The sequence below is a fragment of the Gorilla gorilla genome, chromosome 3, assembly GCF_029281585.2.
Source record: "Gorilla gorilla gorilla isolate KB3781 chromosome 3, NHGRI_mGorGor1-v2.1_pri, whole genome shotgun sequence".
In the NCBI taxonomy this organism is placed as follows: Eukaryota; Metazoa; Chordata; class Mammalia; order Primates; family Hominidae; genus Gorilla; species Gorilla gorilla.
The window spans coordinates 158034570-158051663 of record NC_073227.2 but is presented as its reverse complement, the minus strand read 5'-3'; the positions used below and the strand labels follow the sequence as shown (position 1 = coordinate 158051663).

Genomic DNA, 17094 nt, shown 5'->3' with positions numbered 1-17094 from the left:
GCCTAAACTACCCTTCATGTCTTTAGGGTGCTATAAAAGAGAGAGAGAGAGAGAGTAGAAAGAGAGAGAGGGAAAGGAAGAGAGAGAAAGAGAGAGAGAGAGAGATAGGGAAGTAGCTTGTAAATGAAGGGGCAGGTAAAGGGACAGAAGTACAATTGCAAGCTGACTAGACATGACTTCCTATGCAATGCAACTGGCACTGCAGTATCAACTTGCTCCTCCTTGCCTTTTTCAACAGTGCACAGATTATCTGCCTGTCCATTTCATAGTAAGAAGAGAAATGGAGGACATTTAGTTTTTTTGTTAAGTCTTGATGACCATTTTAGGAATCAGCTTAATTACTTTGATGGGAAAAGTAAAAGATTTAAAAACAAGCATGAGAAATTCACAGAAAGATGTGATTAAAAAAGAAAAACCTCATGGTATAGTGGTATGCGAGGAAGCATTTCTTACCACTTTCTCATATTTAAATCTGGCCTCTTGTTTCAGAGTTATGACAAGTTTAGTCAGAGCGGTGGTGGAACAGAGGTCATTTTATCAGGCATGAGTGGGATGGAAATTCTGTCCCACTTCCCATATCCCATAAAGTAGTGATCTAAATACATTTGAGTTTGAACAGAGGGGTAAATAGGCTAGAGCAGAGAAAGCAAACTATTATGATCACTATAATTCACTGATTATCAATACTTCTTTACCATCTTGCCTCATTGTCCACTTTTCTACATATTGTCTAGTTATATTCTTTGATTTTTTTTTTAATTGCCAAAGTTACTTTCTGATCTGTGGCCAAATCTTTTAGTTGCTGGAAATACTCTGAGTATGGAGGATAATACATAATAAGACAGCCACATTTATGAAACTTTGGATGATACGTCTGAGCATCACAGATTTTTGGCAACATATGGATATTGATTAGATTTTAACATTCTGTTTTATTCCCTTTCCTCGGGATTTTGTTTCCAATCTGCCAGGGAAGAGAAGTTAAATTATTTTACTGCAGAATTTCGATATATAAAAAGGTCACTATTGCATAGCTACTCCTTAGGTAAAGATAGGGGCTTAAAGAAGAAAGAATATTAACTTTATATATGGCCACAACAAATAATCTAAATCTATTTAGCATGATAAATTAGGTACTTCCAAGGCAAGCTGAAAAGGTCTACAGTCATAAACCATATGACATTTTGGTCAGTGACAGATCACATATATGAAGGTGGTCCTATAAGATTATAATATGATGATGGTCTCATAAAATTATAATACCATGTTTTTACTGTACTTTTTATATTTAGATACACACACTTACCATTGTGTGACCATTGTCTACAATATTCAGTAGTAATATATTGTCCAGGTTTGTAGCCTAGGAGCAATAGACTATACCATGTAGCCTAGTTGTGTGGCAAGCTTCACCATCTAGGTTTGTCTGAGTACACTCTATGATGCTTGCACAATGATAAAATTCCCTAATGATTTATTTCTCAGAATGTATCCCCACTGTTAATCGATGCATGGATTGCAGTTTTTAGAATCTCTATTCTGGGCCATTAATAATATATTTAGGGATTAACAATATATATTTTTAAGACATCTGTTACTTCCTGTCTGTTAACTAAGAATGGGTTGAAGTGGAAAGAAGGGAATAAGTACTTATTTACCACCTACTTTGTGCCAGGTGCTATATTCCATTTATTTTTTTTTTTCATTTAGTACAGTATCTTACGAAGTATGGGATCTTCATTTTTTAGGCAAGAAGTCTCAGAAGTTAAGGAAATTTAACATATATTACTCCTTGAATATAAAGTGTTTTATGAGACTTAAAGGCTTTTTTCTTTACCATTTATGACCTATGTCACTGGATCCTATCTGGTATATGAAGTTGTAATGGGAGACATGCGTTTCTGACTTAATCTTTAGATGCTGCCCTATAGTTCACTGAAAACGGTCTCAGAGGAAGAGGGAGAATAATTTCTCGGCCAGTCCTTCTGTAATATGGAAGAAAGCAGCTTGAGAAGATGGTCTCCGATTTAACCAATTGCACAATCAATGATCTCTATGCAATCAGAGAGCACAGAGAGGCTGGGGCGCAGCTGAATTGCTCTGAATTCTCTTCAAGTCTGTTCAACTCTGCAGGAGCTGCCTTCCGCTAGGGACCCATCTTTCTTTCCTGGCATCTTGTGATAGCCTCTTAACTGGGCTTCCTACAGCTTTTATAACTATATATGTGCTCCTTCCATACAATCTCCATATAGCCACAATAATATTCCCCAAACTCATATTCAGTCATCTTACACAACTACTTTTTAAACTTTTAGTGGCTTTTCACTGTCATTAAGATGAAGTTCAACATTCTTAAACTGTTCTTTAAGCCCTTGTATTATCTGACCCCTTTGATCTGGGTATTAGAGTATAGTTTTCTGGAGAAATGTGAATGGGTTATAGATATTGCCAGATGGTTGTGCATGTATACATATATAAAATATATTTTTATATCTAAACATTTTTATATCTAAACATATATTTAGATATAAATACACCAAAATCTATAATTAGTAATACATTTCTATGAGGTTGTTTTCTGTTGCTGTTGTTGTTTTAGAAGTGGGGTCTTTCTCTGTCATCCAAATTGGAGTGCGGTGGTGTAATCGTAGTTCACTGCAGTCTGGAATTCCTAGGCTTAAGGAATCCTCCCACCTCAGCCTCCCAAGTAGCTGGGACTACATGCATGTGTCACCATGCCCAGCTAATTATTGTTTTATTTTTGTAGATATTGGGTCTTGTTACATGTTCAGGCTGGTCTATAACTCCTGCCTAAAGTGACCATCTCACCTCAGCCTCCGAAAGGGTTGGGATTACAGGCTTCAGCCACTGGGTCCAGCTTCCCATGAGCTTTTTTCCTTATACAGAAGATAAAATAAGGAACCTTATCATAATAAGTCATTAAGAATCCCTTTAGAGATTTTGACGACTCTTAGGTAATGCCTGAATTTCTCTCTCTTGTCTTTCAAAAAATATCTGAGCTCAGTCTGAAGCTAGGATATTGCTTGCGTTAGCACACCTCAGACTATTCCTTTGAAGCCATTTTTATAAGACCATGTCTGAGTAAAAATTATTTAATTATGAAACATAAGGGAGAAATATGGAGCATAAAACATAGCCTGTTTTTATGAAGAAACTACATGTCAGAGGGGAGACAATTTCCAAGGCCATGGAAGGGTTAAAACAGAGCTAGTCACTGTGATTCCAATTCATTGCTTTTCAACCACTCCATTATCACTTGCTTTCTAAATTTCAGAAAACATTTTAAAATAAGAATTATCCTTTCTTATCTTTGTTCTGTCAGCCTACTACATTGCATTTGAGGATAAAAAATCAGTTTCTATTCAAATAACCAAAGTCTCTGTGCCAGGTACTTTGGGCAGATGATTAACAGGGTCAAATTTTAATATGTACATGAAGTCCTACATTGCTATACTATTGCTTAAAAATCGCAAACATATTTATTTATTTTAAATATGAATAAAAGGAGCTAAAACTCACAACAGATATAAGCAGGTGAAACCACTCCAAGTACACTGGAAAATTTTTTGAGAAATGTGATATATTTAGTAAATTGATACATACCTAATGAACTGTAATGATACTAGTTCTTTTTGTATGTTTTGAAAATGGAATGTCATAACTTCTTATCAGAGAAAAATCATCAATATCTATTTTAATAAAAAACAGGATAGATGATTATATTAACATGCTTTTCATGCTTCTGTTATACATAGAAAGGAAAGTTTAAAATCAGGAAAACATAGACTTAAAAAAATCACTGTGTGGGACTAACTGCTTTGTTTCACTTTTTGAACTGTTTCTCAGTTCATGGTCTGCTTGTATCTCTCTGCTAATATACTTTGAATAGGGAGAATTCTTTTCAGTGATTGGCATGACTTTGATTCAGCATAGCAAGGACAAGCTAGTTTGGATAGATAGATATACATTTTTTTTTTTCTGTATGGTAAGATCATAGAGTTCCACTTGTAATGTGTAGTTTCTGCCTCTCTCAGTTAAATCCACACAATTGAAATATGCTTTGTTGTTTTAAATAACAGCTTGGGCAGAATATGTACCTGCCATCAAACATGGGAAATATATTTGACAAAATCTTTTACACTGTTGAATTATAAAGGTTAGGAATTCATACTTTGAGCCACCACATCATCCAAAAGTAAATCACTCTTTTATAACTACTCTTTCTAGTCACTCATAGATGAAATTAGTAGTAGTTCTGTGGAGTCAGAAGTCATATGATTGAATCATCTCTCTGCTATTAAACAACTGAATAATGTGCTATGTTGCATAAATTAGATAATTTACTTGAAAATATCTTATACATAGAAAAGTTGTATTGTGGTTATTATTTGAGAAACTTAGAGGTTAATTGATTGCATTTTTCTTTTACAATGAAGTGTTTTGGTTAAAGATGATAAGGTGTCATCAAACAGTAATGGAGGGATATTGTCATTTTAACTGGATAAACAACCTGCATCACTCAATCATTGCAAGCACAACTGACTCATCTCGCAGTGTTGATATAAGTGTGAAATATTACACTGTAATTTTAAACCACTGAAGATTATGTTTTATAGTCATGTAACATAAATTATGTTTTCCTATTATACAAGAAATTTTTTAAATGAATTTTATAAAACTGTATAAATGAAAATATTGATAAATATGGTAATATTAAAATAAGACACTATCAAATACAAATATAAATGCTTCTTAGAGACAATAGGAATTCCAAAAATATAAAACTAAAAGATTCAGACCTCAAACGTATATAGATATTATAAACCAATAAGAACAAAAAAAACTAATAGGAAAACTGTTAAAATGTATCAACAGGCAATTCAGAGAAGAAATCATAGTAGCCAATACATTTTTGGAAAAAATAAATGGCATACAAAAATTCAAATTCAAAGGAAATATCATATTTTTAACTTTCATATTGAAAATAAATATTAACATTCTAAAAATATTAAGTATTATCAAGGATGTAGAGCAAAGAAAACCCAGATTCTGTGCTGGTGGGGATATAAACTAGGTAATTTTGGAAGGTAATAACACAAATTTAGTAAAGTTGAAGATGTACATATTCTAAAACTAACTGCTTACATTCTAAGTTTATTTCCTGAGACATCTTTTGCTTATGTAAATTCATTTATTAGGACATTAGTTATAAGAGTGAAATATTTGTTTATCCAAAGGAGAGTGTTAATTTACTTGAAGTATATTTTTATGAATGACTCTATTTAGTTCATAAAATATTTGAAGTAGAATTCATGTATAAACAAAGAAATTTCACATAAAAATGTTTTGAAGTAAGATAATTGTAGAATGGAAATCTCAATATTATATTTTAAAATATAAACATATGCAAACTGGTTAGTATGTATTAAGTATGAACTCATATGTATGGAAAAAACACTGAAATGTTTGGAATAAAAATCACTATAATTTAGGATAGTAATTCTGTGCTAGACAAAGGGAAAAAAGAGGTGAATAAGATCAATATATTAGTCTGTTCTCGCATTGATATAAATAAATATCCAAAAGTAGGTAATTTATAAAGAAAAGAGGGTTTAAATTGGCTCACAGTTCTGCAGGCTGTACAGGAAGCTCAGGAAACTTACAGTTATGGTAGAAGGGGAAGGGGAAGCAGGCGTGAATTACATGGCCAGAGCAGGAGCCAGAGAGAGCGAGCAGGGAGGTACTACACACTTTTAAATGACCAGATCTTGGGAGAATCACTCATTATCACAAGCAAGGGGTATGATGCTAAACCAATCAGGAGAAACCACCCCCATGATACAATCACCTTCCACCAGACTCTACCTCCAACGTTGGGGGTTACAATTGAACATGAGATTTGGGTGGAAACACAGATCCAAACCATATCAATCAAGAAAGGAGGATTCAGAATTTTAATTATATCTGTAACGTTTGTACTTAAAAAATAGTAATGAGACTTTAGCTTCCAGAATTGGTGCACTAGTAAATATGAATCAACAATCCTACTGAAAACTACAAGAAAAGCTGGACAAAGACTAAAGAAGCATCTGCTTGAAGTAATCGGCAAGTTACCAATTCTCCAACTATTGGAGGATGTACAATTCAAGGCATCTGAGCCTGGCATTTAGGGCCATTTTAGCCCTCTGGGTATGTGCCAATCCAGGAAGAGGTAACTGAGAGTTTGTGACCCTGGGAACTGTTTTTGAGAGTCTCATGAGACCAGGGAAACAAAAATTAGACTCCATACATTTCCATGATGTAAAAGATGCCCTAGATAAATTTCTCATCTTTGCATTGGGATCCTAAAGTGTTGGAATACAGGAGCAAGTTTTACTTACAGTGAAATTGACATTCTGAGGAACTGCAACCCAGCATTAATTAAATTTAATCATGGATACTTGATTTAGTTGATCTGGGATTGTTATAATGCCTAAGCCCCCAATAGAAATTGTCAAAATTGTGGTTACTTTAGGAGAGGAGATGGAATAGTAATGGAAGAGGACAGAAAAGGAATCTGTGGGTTGTGGCAAATGTTTTTTTAACTTGGATAGTGGCTACAAAGGTAATAATTTTGTAATAAATCTTGGGCAGTATATTTTTTGTTTTGTGTACTTATAGACATATTGAAATATTTCATACTACATCAGGCTAAATAAGTCTTTTAAAAAGTAGGAATTCAAAAAATGTGAACTCATTTTTCAAAAAGTCAAGCAAATAAGACAAATCTATTAATATTTGATAAAGCTAGTTTATTGCTACATTGATTGCTTTTTTGTATCATATACCTCAAAAATTAAGTAGTAAAAGAGTAATAACAAATCAACACCATGTTCATTCTGAGAAAGACTGGGCAAAAAAAAAATCACTGTCATTACAAGGGAGCAAAATATTACATCTAGCTTTGTAAACAACTTGTAGGTGATATTTACAACAGCTGGAAGCCATTTCTGAATGTTGTTTAGGGATCTAGATTTCTCCTCTTATCCAGTATAACTTTTCATTGAATTCCATTGTTTTTCAGGAAAAAAAATATAAGTTTTTTCACAGGGTTTGGAAATGAGCACTAGCTCATGCAGTTTCAGCTCACAAAGCGAACTCAACAATCCTGTAAAAAGGCAGCAAGAACAAATATTATAGATTTTGCCCTTTGAATTTCCTAGAATAGTTACCAAGTAGAAAAAGTTTGGCAAACGTAATTTGAATGGCAAAACACATATTTTGAACCATACAACTTGATACTTTCCTATTGCATTGCCAGATTATTTTATTTTAATATGCTATATACAATATATTTGTCTTTCCTAAGAGGTCAACAAGGTTGAAATTTATTTTTCTCTATTGTTGATCTTGAAAAGTCATCCAATTAGGTTACTAGAGCATTTGTAAAATCAAGTGTCATTTTTTTCCTCTCAATTTTCCTGATATCTAAAATATGTATGAATTTTTATTTTTATGTCATTGTATATTTGAAACATTTTCTGCTACACTTTTGCAGCATTTGCAGCCTTAAGTACTTGTCCTATATCAATGGGGATCTTCTGTTGTCATTTGTTTACCTCTCTGTCTCTAGAGATTAACCTGAGGACACAAATCATGACTTAAAAATCTTTATACCTTGTGCCTAGTAAATAATTCAATAAACATCAGCAAATTAGTGAATAAGAATGGACTTCTAGAGAGATCATCATGTCAATGAAAACAGGTAATCCTTGACATATTAGAACGATGATAGATAGGAGATAGGACTAACTTGCAGATCCCACTTGGATGGCCAGAGCAGCGTGTGGAGACTCACATCGTGAACTTTTACTCCAATAACTTCCACAGGAACATACCAGAAACTCTCAGAGAATCCACAGACCCTTTGAAGGAACTGGGACACCATTGCAGGCTCCCTGAGATGCTGAAAAACTGTGAATCTTCTTGCTTTCTCAATGGGGAGGCTCATGGTCTGGGGCAAGTTCTCAGCCCTTGTCACTGGCTGCCTGGAAATAGACTCGGTGCTGTTGTGGTGGGGATGGTGGGAGCGAGACCAGCCTTTAAGACAGTGGGCTGTGTGGGAGCAGGGTGAAGCCTGTGACTGCCAGCTTTCCCCCACTTTCCTGGCGACCTGTATGACTCAGCAGACACAGCCATAATCTCCCTGGGTAATAATATAACTCCACTGGACTGGGAACCACACCCTTATCTCTCACAGTAGCCACAGCAAGCCCTACCCATGGAGAAGCTGAGCTCAGACTAAGCCTCTACCTGCCCCTACCTGGTGGTCTTTCTCTACCTGCCCTGGCAGCTGAAGACAAAGCTCATATTCTCTTGCGAGCTTGATGGCCTGCCCACTGCCTGAAAAACGTGAATACTTAGCCAGGTGTCCCTAGAGCAAGTTTGCATCCTCCCTATATGACCACAGCTAATATGCTCTTGAAAGCACCACCTCCTGGCTTGAGGCCAACCCACACAAAACAGGTGCACTAAACAAAAACACAACCAAGGACCCTCACAGAGTCCACTTTACTCCCCTGCTAAGTCCACAAGAGCAGGTGCTGGTATCCATGGCTGTCAGACCTGAAGATGGATCACATCACAGGACTCTTTGCAAACAATCCCCAGTACCAGCCAAGATCCTGGTAGCTTCCCTGTGTGGCTAGACCTGGAAGAGCAAAAACGATCACTACAGTTCTGCTCTCAGGAGGCCCCATTCCTAGAGGAAGGGAGAGAACACCACATCAAGAGAGCACCCCATGGGATAAAAGAATGTGAACAGCAGCCCTTGAATCCCAGATCTTCCCTCTGACATTGTTTACCCAAATGAGAGGAACCAGAAAAATAATTTTGGTAATATGACAAAACAAGGTTCTACCTAATGAGAAGGAATCAGAAAAACAATTCTGGTAGTGTGACAAAAGAATATTCTTTACCACCCCCTAAAGATCATACCAGATCACCAGCAATGGATCCACACCAAGGTGAAATCTCTCAATTGCCAGAAAAAGAATACAGAAGGTCAATTATTAAGCTAATCAAGGAGGTACCACAGAAACATGAAGTCCAACTTAGAGAAATTAAAATCATGATACAGGATATGAAAGGAAAAGTCTTCAGTGAAATAAACAGCATAAATTAAAAACAAACACAAATTCTGGAAATTAAGGACCACATAGAGAAATGCAAAATGCACTGGAAAATCTCAGCAATAGAATAAAACAAGCAGAAGAAAGAACTTCAAAGGTCGAAGACAAGGCTTCTGAATTAATTCAATCCATCAAAGATGAAGAAAAAAGAATTTAAAAAACTAACAAAGCCTCCAAGAAGTTTGGGACTATGTTAAACATGCAAATCTAAGAATAATTGGTGTTCCCAAGAAAGAAGAGAAATTTAAAAGTTTGGAAAACATTTGAGGGAATAATCAAGGAAAACTCCCCCTGCCTTGCTTGACATCTAGACATCCCCAGTACAAGAAGCTCTCAAGATACCTGGGAAATTCATTGCCAAAAGATCATGGCCTAGTTACATAGCCGTCAGGTTATCTGAAGTCAAGACAAAGGAAATGATCTTAAAAGCTGTGATGTGGTTGATGGGTGTAGCAAACCACCATGGCACGTGTATACCTGTGTAACAAACCTGCATGTTCTGCACATGTACCCCAGAAGTTAAAGTATAATACTAATAAAAAAACAAGCTGTGAGGCAAAAGCATTAGATAACCTATAAATGAAAACGTATCAGGTTAACAGGAGATTTCTCAGAAACTCTACACGCTAGAGGGAATTGGGGTCCTATTTTTGACCTCCTTAAACAAAACAATTATCAGCCAAGAATTTTGTATCCAGTGAAAGTAAACTTCATAAATGAAGGAATGGTAGTCTTTTCCAGACCAAAAAAAACTGAGAGAATTTGCGACTACCATCCAGCACTAAAATAACTGCCAATAGGGGCTCTAAATCTTGAAATAAATCCTCAAAATACACCAAAATAGAACCTCCTTAAAGCATAATTCTCACAGACCTACATAACAATAACACAATAAAAAATGCATTCCAGCAACAAATAGCATGATGAATAGAAAAGTACCTCAAATCTCAATAATAACATTGAATGCAAATGGCCTAAATCTTCCACTTAAAAGACATAGAATGGCAGAATGGATAAGAATTCACCAACCAAGTTTCTGGGAGGCTCACCTAACACATAAGGACTCACATAAACTTAAGGTAAAGAGATGGAAAAAGAATTCCGTGCAAATAGACACCAAAAACAAGTAGGAAGTAGCTATTTTCATATCAAACAAAACAAACTTTAAGGCCACAGCAGTTAAAAAAAGACAAAGAGGGACATTATATAATGATAAAAGGACTAGTCCAACAGGAAAATATCACAATTCTAAATATATATGCACCTAACACTGGAGCTCCCAAATTTATGAAACAATTATTACTAGACCTAAGAAATGAGAGAGACGGCAACACAATAATAATGGGGGACTATAGTACTTCACTGACAACACTATACAGGTCATGAAGACAGAAAGTCAACAAAGAAACAATGAATTTAAACTATATCCTATTACAAATGGACTTAACATATTTACAGAACATTCTACTCACCAAATACAGAATACACATTCGATTCCTCAGCAACTGGAACATTCTCCAAGATAGACCATATGATAGGCCACAAAACAAGTCTCAGTAAATTTAAGAAAATCTAAATTATGTCAAGTACTCTCTCAGACCACAGGGGAATAAAATTGGAAATCGACTCTGAAGGGAACCCCCTAAATTATGCAAATACATGGAAATTAAATAATCTGCTCCTGTATGAACATTGAGTCAACAATGAAATCAAGATAAAAATAAAAAATATTATTTGAACTGAATGATAATAATGACACAATCTGTCAAAACCTCTGAGATACAGCAAAAATGGTGCTAAAAGGAAACTTCATCTCATTAAATGCCTACACCAAAACGTCTAGAAGAGCACAAATAGACAATCTGAGGTCATACTTCATGGAACTGGAGAAACAAGAACAATCCAAACCCATACCCCGCAGAAGAAAAGAAATAACAAAGATCAGAGCAGAGTAAAATGAAGTTGAAACAACAACAACAAAAATACAAAAGATAAATGAAACAAAAAGCTGGTTCTTTGAAAAGATAAATAAAATTGATAGACCATTAGCGAGATTAACCAAGAAAAAAAAAAGAGAAGGTCCTAGTAAACTCAATTCGAAACTAAGCAAGAGATATTATGACTGATAACACAGAAATACAAAGATTATTCAAGGCTACTATGAACATCTTTACTTGCATAAACTAGAAAACTTAGAGGAGATGAATAAATTCCTGGAAATATACAACCCTCCTAGATTAAATCAGGAAGATATAGAATCTATGAATAGGCCAATAACAAGCAGGGAGACTGAAATGATAATGAAAAATTTGCCAACAAAAAAAGTCTGGGGCCAGACGGATTCACAGCTGAATTCTATCAGACATTCAAAAAGGGATTGGTACCAATCTTACACTATTTCAAAAGATAGAGAAAGAGGTAGTCCTCCTAAATCATTCTATGAAGGCAATATCACCTGAATATCAAAACCAGGGAAAAACAACAAAAAAAAGAAAACTACAGACCAATACTCCTGATAAACATAGATGCAAAAATCCTCAACAAAATACCAGCAATCAAAGTCCAACAGGATATCAAAGAGATAATCCACCATGATCAAGTGGGTTTCATACCAGTGATGCAGGGGTGGTTTAACATACATAAGTCAATCAATGTGATACACCAAATAATTAAAAACAAAAATTACATAATCATCTCAATAGATGCAGATAAAGCACTTGACAAAATCCATCATCACTTTATGTTTAAAATCCTCAGCAAAATCAGCATAGAAAGGCATACCTTAAAGTAATAAAAGCCATTTATGGGCCAGGCGCGGTGGCTCACACCTGTAATCCCAGCACTTTGGAAGGCCGAGGTGGGCAAATCACCTGAGGTCAGGAGTTGGAGACCAGCCTGCTTAACATGGCGAAACCCCGTCTCTACTAAAAATACAAAAAATTAGCTGGGCGTGGTAATGTGGGCCTGTAATCCCAGCTACTCGGGCTGCTGAGGCAGGAGAATAGCTTGAATCCAGGAGGTGGAGGTTGCAGTGAGCCAAGATTACGCCACTGCACTCCAACCTGGATGACAAGAGTGAAACTCTGTCTCAAAAAAAAACAAAAACAAAAAAAAAACAAACATTTACGACAAACCCACAGCCAACATTATATTGAACAGGGAAAAGCTGAAAGCATTCTCTCTGGGAAGTGGAACAAGACAGAAATGCCTACTTTTACCACTTCTATTTAACATAATACTGGAAGTTCTAGCCAGAGCAATCAGATAAGAGAAAGAAATAAAGGGCATCCATATCGACGAAGAGAAAGTCCAGCTGTTGCTCTTTGCTGATGATATGATTGTATACCTAGAAAACCCTAAAGACTCATTCGAATGAAAAATTAACTTCATAATCATGGGAAATGTAAAGTTTGTCAAGAAACTATTGTGTATTTATTTGACAATGTTATTTATGTTCATATTCTGTTTCTAAACATATTACAGTGGAGAATTTCTCATATTAATGCCACCTGAGTAGCAGATCTTTGAGCAATCTCTGTCAATTTTCTGCTAAAATACATTTAAAGACACAAGGATAAAAACTGAAATATAAGACCCATAGTTTGGGTAAATTATCTACTAATATTAAGAATATGAAGGTATTGAGAAAGAAACCTACCCAACTTCACTTCCTTTCTGACTCTAGGTTTGTTTCATAAAATAGTGTCCTCTGGAAAAGAAAAAAGAAAGAAAAAGATAAAATAGAATTTATATACCTATCTCTGTGGTAAATAGAAAAATGGTTGCCAAAAATGACCATGTCTTAATCACCAGAACCTGTGAATATGCCATTATACATGGCAAAATGGATTTTGCATAATTAATTAAAGACCATGAAACTGGGAGATTATTCTGGAATATCTGATACACTCAATCTAATCACATGGGTCCTTGAAAGGGGAGAACTGGCCAGGTGCAGTGCTGTAATCCTAGCACTTTGGGAGGCTGAGGGGGGCAGGTGACCTAAGGTCAGGAGTTGGAGACTAGCCTGGCCAATATGGTGAAACCCCGTCTTTACTAAAAATACAAAAATTAGCCCAGCTTGGTGGCATGGGCCTGTAATCCCAGCTACTTGGGAGGCTGAGGCAGGAGAATTGCTTAAACTCGGGAGGTGGAGGTTGCAGTGAGCCAAGATTGTGCCATGGCACTCCATCCTGGGTGACAGAGCAAGACTCTGTCTCAAAAACAAAAAAAAACAAAAAAGTGGAGAACCTTGTTAAGTTGTGGTCAGAGATGTTGCTTAAGGACTTGATCCACTGTTATTGGCTTTGAAGATGAAAGAAAGATGACATAAATAAATGAATAGGGGCAAATGCTAAGAGCTGAGAATGGTAACAAAGTGGATTCTCTACTATAGTCTCCAGAAACAAAACAAAACAAAACACACAACCATGCCAAACCCTTGGGCTTAGCTCAGTCATACCCATGCTTCAGCCTCCAGGTGTGGGATAACAACATATTACAGCAGCAGTAGAAAACACACAGTTTCTGTATGAGCTTGGATTTACAGACTTAGTATCTATACTAACCAGAAAATTGGGAGGCCTTGTCTTTAACCCCAGAAGGCTGATTTAACTTACTTCCCTATCCACCCAAAATCTCAGGACACCTGCCATCCACAGAAAACACCAGAAAAGTGGGCAGGAAGGGTATATGGATATGTTTGTATTTGAGTTGGAAAACTAAAGCCAATCTGCCAATTCACTATTTTTAGTCCCCGTGTCAAGATCTACTTATCTATATATCTACACACACACACACACACACACACACACACAATGCATAAAACAACTTCATCGGGTAACTTATCCATTTAACTAGTGAGGGATGTACACATAGAGATAGTACATAGCATGTGACTTGTAAGAGATGGAGCATGGAATTTGGATTCAAGTTTGATACCAAAGGCTTACAAGGTGTGTTTTTTTGTGTGTGTCACACAATTCAGCCACAATAAGTAGGTTTATGTCATCCTTTTTTATTAAAATCATGTCCATGCATTTCCTATATTCTAGTTCTTGTGTTATTTTTTATTTTCTTGATAATAGCCTTCCTTCATCTCAGAGCTTGTATTCTGGTTGAGATAATCTTTTTTCTATGAGAAACTAAATCTGTATTTTATATACCTATTTTTTATTAAAATAAACCACAGTAATGGAAAATCCTAATCAAAATGATTTTTAATAAGAAAGTGTATTGGGGTATGTAAGTTAGAAGTCCTGAGGTTGGGTTGGCATCACATAAATCAAATAAGGCATGATCCAGGATAACTCAAACATGTTACCAAATGATTTTTTTTTTATTTAGTTTTCCACTCCGCTTGTCAAGAAGTTAATTTTCTTCAAAGCTTCTTTCCTTCTTTCTCCACAATGGTTAGTCACCGGTTCTTAAGCTTACATTATCCCTTGTTCATGTTTTCAAGGATGAGAAAGTATCTTTGTTCCAGAATTATCATGAAATTCTGAGAGTTATTCTGATTAAACCAATTTAGGTTACATGCTACCCATGAAACACTATTCTTGAGAGATTTAATGCACTGATTGGCTTCTGTTATATATTCCTGGAAATAGAGTCAGCTTTCTAGAATCAAATGAATCCCCCAAAGACAAGCTGCCTTGTTTCAAGGGAAGTGATGTTGGAGAGGTTAATAAGGTAAAGAGAAATATGTGTATAATTAACAAACAGAAAAAATATTGTAAATGTAATTTCCTTGGGGAAAGGATTTTACCTTTTTTAATCGTTTTTAAAATCACTATTCATCATTGCAGAATTCATTTGATCTTGACAAAACTTTATAATAAATAAAACAAATATATATGTATTTATATGACTATACATATAAAACACCTAAGATACTACAAAGACAAATTATGAGAATTAATAAGTGAATACTGTGTTAGTTAATTCTGATGCAACATAAATATACAACAATAAACTTAAATGACAGCAGTGAAAGAATTGAAATTTATAAAAATTTTAAATTTATAGTTGTGGAAAAATATGAACTATACTTGAAATGTTGCTGTGTATTAAATGTTAGTTAAAAAAATAAAATTGGGTCTCTACTCCACACAATATTTAAACAGTTTTTAGGTAGATTAAAATTTTAAAGCAAAAGACAAAACTTCATAATATTTAACAGTAAATTTTAGTCTTTTCATTGCTTAGTATAATAAAGGGTTTCTTAAAGCATTAAAATATAAACAAAGGAAATTATTGATAAATTTAAGTATCATAAAATTTAAATTTTTTCTGTAAGGATTTCATAAAACATACAAGACAAGACACAGAAAGACAGAAAATGTTGCATTGTGCTGTCAACCAATAGTATTCAGATTATGGAGCATTTTGACAATAAGGGAAGACAATACAACAGGAGAATGGACCAAATATGGAAAAGGATGTCCACATGAGAGGAATCATAACTGAACACTAACCAATGAAAAATTATTAACCTTACTAGTAATTAGGAAAGTACAAATTAAAAGCACAGTGAGATAGTATTCTCTATCCATCAGATTGGAAAAATAAAATTCTAAATTGCAATAATCCTACCTCTTGGTATTCAACCCAGAGGATTTTTTTGCACATGTACACAAGGTAACAAGTAAAGATGCATCTACAATTGTTTTTACTGGGCAAACAGAAAGGATCCAAATGTCTGGTAACATGAAAATTAAAAAAAACATAGTGACTGTATTACTCAGCTAAGGCTGCTATAAAAAATACCACAGACTGGACAGCTTACATAACAAAAATTTATTTCTCAGGGTTCTGGAAGTTGGAAGTTCAAGATCAAGGTTTCAGCAGGTTTTGTTCTCCTGAGACCTCACATGAGCTGTTCTCTGTTTGTACCAACCTGGTGTCTCTCCCTTTTCTTTTAATGACACTAGTCCTATTAAATTAGAGGCCCATCCTTGTAATCTCATTTAACCTTGATTACCTCTTTGGAGGCCCTATTTCCTAATACATCACATTGGGGATTAGGTATTCAACATACGAATTTCGTAGGATGCAATGCAGTTCAGTCCATTAAGAGTGACACATTCATATAATGGATCACTGCAGAGCAGTGAAAATATATTATCCATAAGGATGAATTTCACAAACAAAATGTTAAGTACGAAAAGCAAGCATCATATAAAGTTTTAAGATATGAAAGCAATGCATATTAATTGCTTTGGAAGAAAGTCATTTATAATAAACACATAAGAAACTGTATAATAATAATTAAAAAATTCAAAATAGTCTTTCCTTCTGCAGGGGAAAAGATGAAGATTCAGTAAAGAATGTGTATACCGTATTGGATACTTCAGCTCAACTGTGGTGAGTTTTTTATTTTTTAGGCTGAGTGGTACATATATGCTCGTTTATTCTACTTTTTTATTTGTTTGCATTAACTTTTACATTTAAAATATATATGGTGCAATAGTTTTGTGTGAAGTAATCTTGTAGAATCTTAGGATACATTGGTAAACATGCTAAGATACCTACTGTCATGAAGCTTATCTTCTACTGCAGTAAACAGACAATAAACAGCAAAACAAAACAGCCAAATGCATATAGTCCTTGCTGTGGTTTGAACATTTGTTCCATCCAGACTTCACATTGAAATTTAATCCAAAATATTGAACGTGGGGCCCAATGGGAGGTATTTGGTTCATTAAGGTAGATGCCTCATGAATAGGTTATGCCCTCCTTGGGGAGCATAAGTTCTCATTCTCTTTGTTTCCATGAGTTATAGTTGTTAAAAAGAGCCTGGCACCTCTCCCTTCTCTCTTTTGCCCCCATTTACATCATGTGATCTCTGTACTCAGACCCCCCTTTCACTAGCCAGCCTAAGGCTGTTGACCATAAGCAGATG

At 35.2% G+C, this 17094-nt stretch overlaps 1 long non-coding RNA gene across 8 annotated transcripts in view; it reads left to right on the top strand.

The window, feature by feature from the left end:
• The window catches only part of LOC115934336 (uncharacterized), a 1028101-nt gene that overhangs the window by 63270 nt on the left and 947737 nt on the right, over nucleotides 1-17094 (top strand). For all 8 annotated transcript variants that reach the window (XR_008678952.2, XR_008678953.2, XR_010133507.1 and 5 more), the window contains one exon: nucleotides 16494-16556. This is a non-coding gene — a long non-coding RNA (uncharacterized lncRNA). The remainder of the gene's footprint in view (nucleotides 1-16493; nucleotides 16557-17094) is intronic.